This window comes from Ursus americanus, chromosome 34 (genome assembly GCF_024610735.1).
Source record: "Ursus americanus isolate L20-20 chromosome 34, mUrsAme1.1.p, whole genome shotgun sequence".
Lineage (NCBI taxonomy): Eukaryota > Metazoa > Chordata > Mammalia > Carnivora > Ursidae > Ursus > Ursus americanus.
The window spans coordinates 1,377,737-1,383,609 of NC_142160.1; the positions used below are offsets into that span (position 1 = coordinate 1,377,737).

General features: G+C 48.7%; 1 non-coding gene across 1 annotated transcript; it reads left to right on the forward strand.

Moving 5' to 3' along the window:
- Positions 1–5,456: 5,456 nt before the first annotated feature.
- On the forward strand, positions 5,457–5,563 carry LOC123776564 (U6 spliceosomal RNA). The gene has a single exon (XR_006775394.2). It is a non-coding gene; the product is annotated as a U6 spliceosomal RNA (small nuclear RNA).
- The last annotated feature ends 310 nt before the right edge of the window (positions 5,564–5,873 follow it).

Here is a 5,873-nt window from a genome sequence, read left to right on the forward strand (position 1 = left end):
GACTCTCTGTGGGAACTAGGACAAGTCAACCCCCTGAGCCTTGCCCACACAGTGGGTACAAATCAACCCAATCTAGCCTTTGCAAAGAAGTGAATGAGTATGTGTGTAAAAACACACTGTCCGCTGCAACGCTCTGCAATGAGACCTTCCTTTTCAGAGGCTGGAGCACAAGGAGAAGGGCAGAGTTTGAGTTATGGAGCTGAATCATGAAGGAGGAAAGGAGAGGGGACGTTTGTGGCCAGGAGAGCAGCACGGCAAAGGTGAGGAAGGGCAGAGTGTACCTGGAAACCTGCCTGAAGTTTGCACAGCCAGGTGTGAGGGCCCAGGGAAGTGGGCGGGAGGAGTGATGATGCTAGAATGGGCAGGGCAAGGTCACGAAGCCCTTCGCATGTCACCCAGGGCAGTGTGGCCCTGGAGGATGTGGGGGGCCATCGAGGCATCTGAAGAGGGCAAGACCACATCTGTGGTGCAAGAGCTCCCCAGGAGGAGGCACAGAAGAGGGCCTGGACCCAGACTAGGCTGCAGGACCTCCCGGGGGACAGGTGCAGTAACCGGGGCAGGCGTGTCAAGGACCCACGATGGGGCGGTTGTACCGTCACCGACTCAGGGCGTGTTACATTGAACACAGCCCGAGGAGCTGTTGAAAGCAGAGAGTTTTTATTACGGGTCCCAGCAGGGAAACGCTGTGGAAGCACTGTCTCCTCCTGGGGTCAGCATGGGGGGCTTCTACTCAGTGCGCCACGGCACGGGGGCGGGGAGTGATGCGTGAAGGAGCTCACACGTGTTTGTTTTAGGCGCTTCCTCTCAACTGTGCATGTTTAGCACACCAACACGCTAGTGCATACGTTACCTATTCAGAAAGTAGCTGAAAGACCCTGCCCCTCGGAGGAGATCTCAGTGTTATAATGAGCTAAAGTTTCTGGACGGGAACTCAGGGGGCTTCTGCGCAGGCCCCCAGCTTCAATCTGGCTCACGTCGGCTTGTGCAAGGGCGTGTCTGGGGAGCACCTGGCCGTACGTCTTCCTGGGAGCTGCCTGTTCAGCGCAACAGACCCATTCTTTCCCTGGTTAGTCCCTTCCCCTCTCCCTGCAGAAGACACCCCTGGTCTCTTACTGGGACCGCGGCCTTCCAGCTGGTGTGGAAGATGCTCTGCATCCAGGGGTCTCCAAACTCCCCACCCTCACTCCTCAGGATTTTCTTTATAAAAGAAAGCCAAACAGGGAATGCCAATATTTAAAGCACATTTTAAAGGTTCTTCACACAGTTTAAAAATTCATCTTCATGGTTCAGTTTGAACGCTCTGATTCCCAACCATCTGTCCTAAGAATTCTGCTGCCCCTGTATGCTTTTCCAGGCGGGGATCCTCGGTCGCGTGGGTCCCGTGCCCCACAGGCTTGCAGTCCCGGATTTCCATCCACATCCAACCCCATCTCTTTAGTCTGGTGAAGCCACTGCTCTGGTTCTTGTCCTTGTTAGAATCTGATGAATGTCTTGCCATAAGACGGCACAATAGTAGTGTATACCTTTAAACCGTGATTGGACTCTTTCAAACATGGATAAAAAATTTAAAATGTAGTTGTTAAGATGTTTCCAAATCTCAGCCAACAATGAGCACCCTTTATTGGTTTCCGTGCCCCTGAACGAGAGACCAAGTCATTGGAGCGGCCCGGCAGGTCCAGCCTCGTGCTCCAGCCTCCCCTGGGCCGCTCCTCGCCTCTCACACTGCACTGCATTTCCAGGGGCGCCGGGCCTTATATTCTCTGTTTCTGTTAATGACTGCAAACAAGCTGACATACAGTTTAAGGTCAAGGGCAGAAGTGGGGTCACGTCCTTTCTCCGGAGTCTTGGTTCCTCCATCGATAAGGCCAGATTCAACTGGAGTTGGCCACCAAGAACAGGATCCGGGATTCCCAGGGGGCCTCAGAGATGTGAGGCAATGGGCTCACTAACAGCACACAGCGCGGCCCATGGAGGGACTGGCCCGCGTGCTGGGCTCACGCTTACTTAGCTCCTTCATGAAGGAGGGGCTGCGCTACCTGTTTTGCCATTTCCACCTTCGGAAGCGGAAACGGTCTGCAGAAGTGAGACCGGCTTCTTAAAGCAGAGCTGGGGTTCTACAAGGCCAAATAAAACCAAAGACATGTTTCTCTGCTTTTAATTGGAATTCTATTGATTTAATACTGTGACCGGGATCATCCGGGAACAGTGAGCCCACTCCTCCTTCTCCCCACCCACCGCTCTTTCCAGTACATTCTGTTTCCCACTGTATTGGCCTGGTGCCTGCCTTTTGAACAGATTTAATGGGCAGATACCAGGCGCTCACTAAACTCGAATGTGCCAGCGCCCACAGCCACTCGGAATTCCAAGGCAGCCCGTCGAGTCCAAGCCGTCTCTGCAAACAGCCACGCGGCTGAGGAAGGAAACAGCACAGGGACCCTCCGCCGTCTTCACTCTCCAGGGGCCGAGCTGAAGGAACACGGAAGGGTAAGGAGCTCTCGATGGCTCACGTGGTCTTGCACCGTCTGTGGGTGTGGGCCTTGTCCATTTTGGAAGATAAACACCCACGTGAAATGCCTCAGGTGTGCACATGCCTTAGATGACGGCCGGAGTTTTCCTGCCACAGTGATTTGTGAACTTTTCAGAGGCTTTGGGGGAATGGTGGGAAACCACGCGGGCTTTGTAATCAGACCGTTCTGGGTTTTAGACCTTGATTCCTCCATTTAATTGGGTAACTTTGGTTCTTCTGGGAGCTTCATTTGCCTACGTGAAAGGGAGCGATCCCAGTTCCTGTCTTGTGGGGCTATCGTGGAGATTGAACGGACTAAGTGTGCAGAGCACTCCGCAGACGGGCTCTTTGATTGCTGGAATGACTAAGCTCCCTCTTGAATACCTACACATTTATGTCCTCAACCCATCAATCACTGATTCCATAAACATTCACTAAGTGGCTAAGAACATGCCAGTTGCGGAGCCGTGAGCTGGGGCTGAGACAAGCAGGAGGATGGGGAGACCCCACACAGAGCAGGGCTCTGTGCTGAGTGCTGAGGGTCGCTGGCAGATAAGCCCCAGCACCTGAATTTCGTATTTGCTTTTGCTCCTTCGTTTCACACATTCATGCATCTAAGAGACAGCAAGGCTCACGGGAGCTCTTGTTGCTTTCTGGTCTCCAGAATTTCTTTCGGAATCAGCGTTCTCGGGAGAGTGCACCTGGGAGACCTGCTTTACTCTCCAGCTGGGTGCTGACCTCCTGCCTCCCGCCTGCAGCGAGAAATACGCACTTTCTCAAAGGAGTCTCAACAGTATTGAAAGCAGTGGTGTTGTGGCAAGACCATCCTGGCCTCTTACTTAAGGGCTGCTGTAGTTTGGTCCTTGTCCTGGGTCTTCCTGATCCATCATGCGGATTTATCATGTTGTCAGTCCTGTCACCAAGCGTGTCCTCATACATCATGTCATTACAGCCAAAGTGACACGCTTACATAAAATTTCAGAAAAAGTGCACATTACTGGAAATTAAATTACTCAAAGACCACATGTTGAAGACATTCCACAGTGCTAATGTGTTCTCTATTTCCCATAAATCTGCAGCCGCGAGCGACTCATCTTTAAAATAGCTCTGGATTTGCTCATCCAGAACAACTCGAGAAAAAACCCAACAAGCCTTCGTCATGGTCGTCACGGAGGCAATCGATCTTGCAGCACAGTAACTCCAGAACAACTGAAACTTAAAACATGAGATGAAACCGTAAGAGTTTCAGAATCACAAGGTGTGAAGATTTTTATACTTCTGAGGTGGAAAAGGTATTTCTAAGCATGACAACAAGGGCAAAAAGCATTAAGAAAATGACTAATAGACCTGACCTCTGAAAAAAGCTTAAAACTTTTTTTAAAAAATATTTTATTTATTCATTTGAGATAGAGAGTGTGAGAGAGAGAGAGCATGAGCAGGGGGCAGAGGGAGAGGGAGAAACAGGCTTCCCGCTGAGCATGGAGCCTAATGCGGGACTCGATCCCAGGACCCCGGAACCATGAGCTGAGCCGAAGGCAGATGCTTCACCGACTTAGCCACCCAGGCGCCCCAAGTTTAAAACTTTTATATGACCAACGATTCCCCAAAACAGTGACGTAAATTAGGAAAAACCCACAAGGGGCACTTAATAAACAAAGTGCTTTCACAATTGCAAAGCGAGCAAGTCATTTAAGGACAGTTTGCAAAACAATGTCCAATAAGTATAAACATGTTTGACCTCACCCATCAAAGAAATACAAATGAAAACGGTGAGATATAACGTTTTACCGTTAAATTGGCAAAGCTTGACTTTATGGATAATGCAGTGTTGGCAAATGTGTGTGCAAACCAGCACTCTCACCCATTCTTAGCAGAAGTACAATGGGATTAATTTTCTGGATGGCTATTTTCTAAATGTAAAGAAGTTTTATATATATTTTTTAAGATTTTATTTTCAAGTAATCTCTACACCCAATGTGGGACTCGAATTCACAACATTGAGATCAAGAGTCGCGCACTCCACCGACCGAGCCCGCCAGGGGCCGCGAAACGTAAAAACGTTTTACAAGTGCTACCGTCTGACTCGGCAATTCCGCTTCTAGGCATTACAGGAAGGAAAGAACAGGAGAAGTCACAAAGCTGCATTGTAGTTTTGTTTATAATTAAGAAAAATTTGAAACAACCTACTACCTATAGAGGATAAACTACGTTACATTCATACAGCGCACTATCGTGCTACCACTGAAAGGATGAAGATTCTTTTTTTTTCTTTTTTTTATTATATTATGTTAGTCACCATACAGTACATCCCTGGTTTCTGATGTAAAGTTCGATGATTCATTAGTTGCATAAAACACCCAGTGCACCATGCAATACATGCCCTCCTTACTACCCATCACCAGTCTATCCCAGTCCCCCACCCCTCTCCCCTCTGAAGCCCTCAGTTTGTTTCTCAGAGTCCATAGTCTCTCATGCTTCATTCCCCCTTCTGATTACCCCCCCTTTCTTTATCCCTTTCTTCCCCTACCAATCTTCCTAGTTCTTATGTTCCATAGATGAGAGAAATCATAATTGTCTTTCTCTGCTTGACTTATTTCACTTAGCATTATCTCCTCCAGTCCCGTCCATGTTGCAGCAAATGTTGAGAAATCGTTCTTTCTGATAGCTGAGTAATATTCCATTGTATATATGGACCACAGCTTCTTAATCCAGTCATCTGTTGAAGGGCATCTCAGTTCCTTCCACGATTTAGCTATTGTGGATAAAGCTGCTATGAACATTGGGGTGCATATGGCCCTCCTCTTCACTACGTCTGTATCTTTGGGGTAAATACCCAGTAGTGCAATGGCTGGATCATATGGGAAAGGGGATCCCTCCTACATTGTTGGTGGGAATGCAAGTTGGTACAGCCACTCTGGAAAACAGGTCCCTTAAAAAGGATGAGGATTCTGTGCTCCGTTCCGCAGCATGCACACCCGAGTTGGAACGATACAGAGGAGATCAGGAAGGCTCCCACACAAAGGTGACTTGCAAATCAGTGAAGTGTGCTGCGTTTTTTAGCTACGTTTGTAGTAAACATGGCATAATGTACAGGGTTGTCGAAACACTGTGTTGTACACCTGAAATTGATACAACATTGTGAGCCAACTACACTTCAATTTTAAAAAAGCCCCCCCAAAAATAAAAGTCGGCCTTGGATAGTAAAAATTATTAAAAAAAAAATGTTGATGGTTCTCTGTCCTTTGCTGGCTTTGAAGAAGCTGCCGTGTTGTGACACGGTCCATGGAGAGGACCACATGGCTAGGGACTGAGGGCGACCTTGGAGCTGTGAACAGCCCACCGCTGACCGTCAACAAGGAAACAGGGA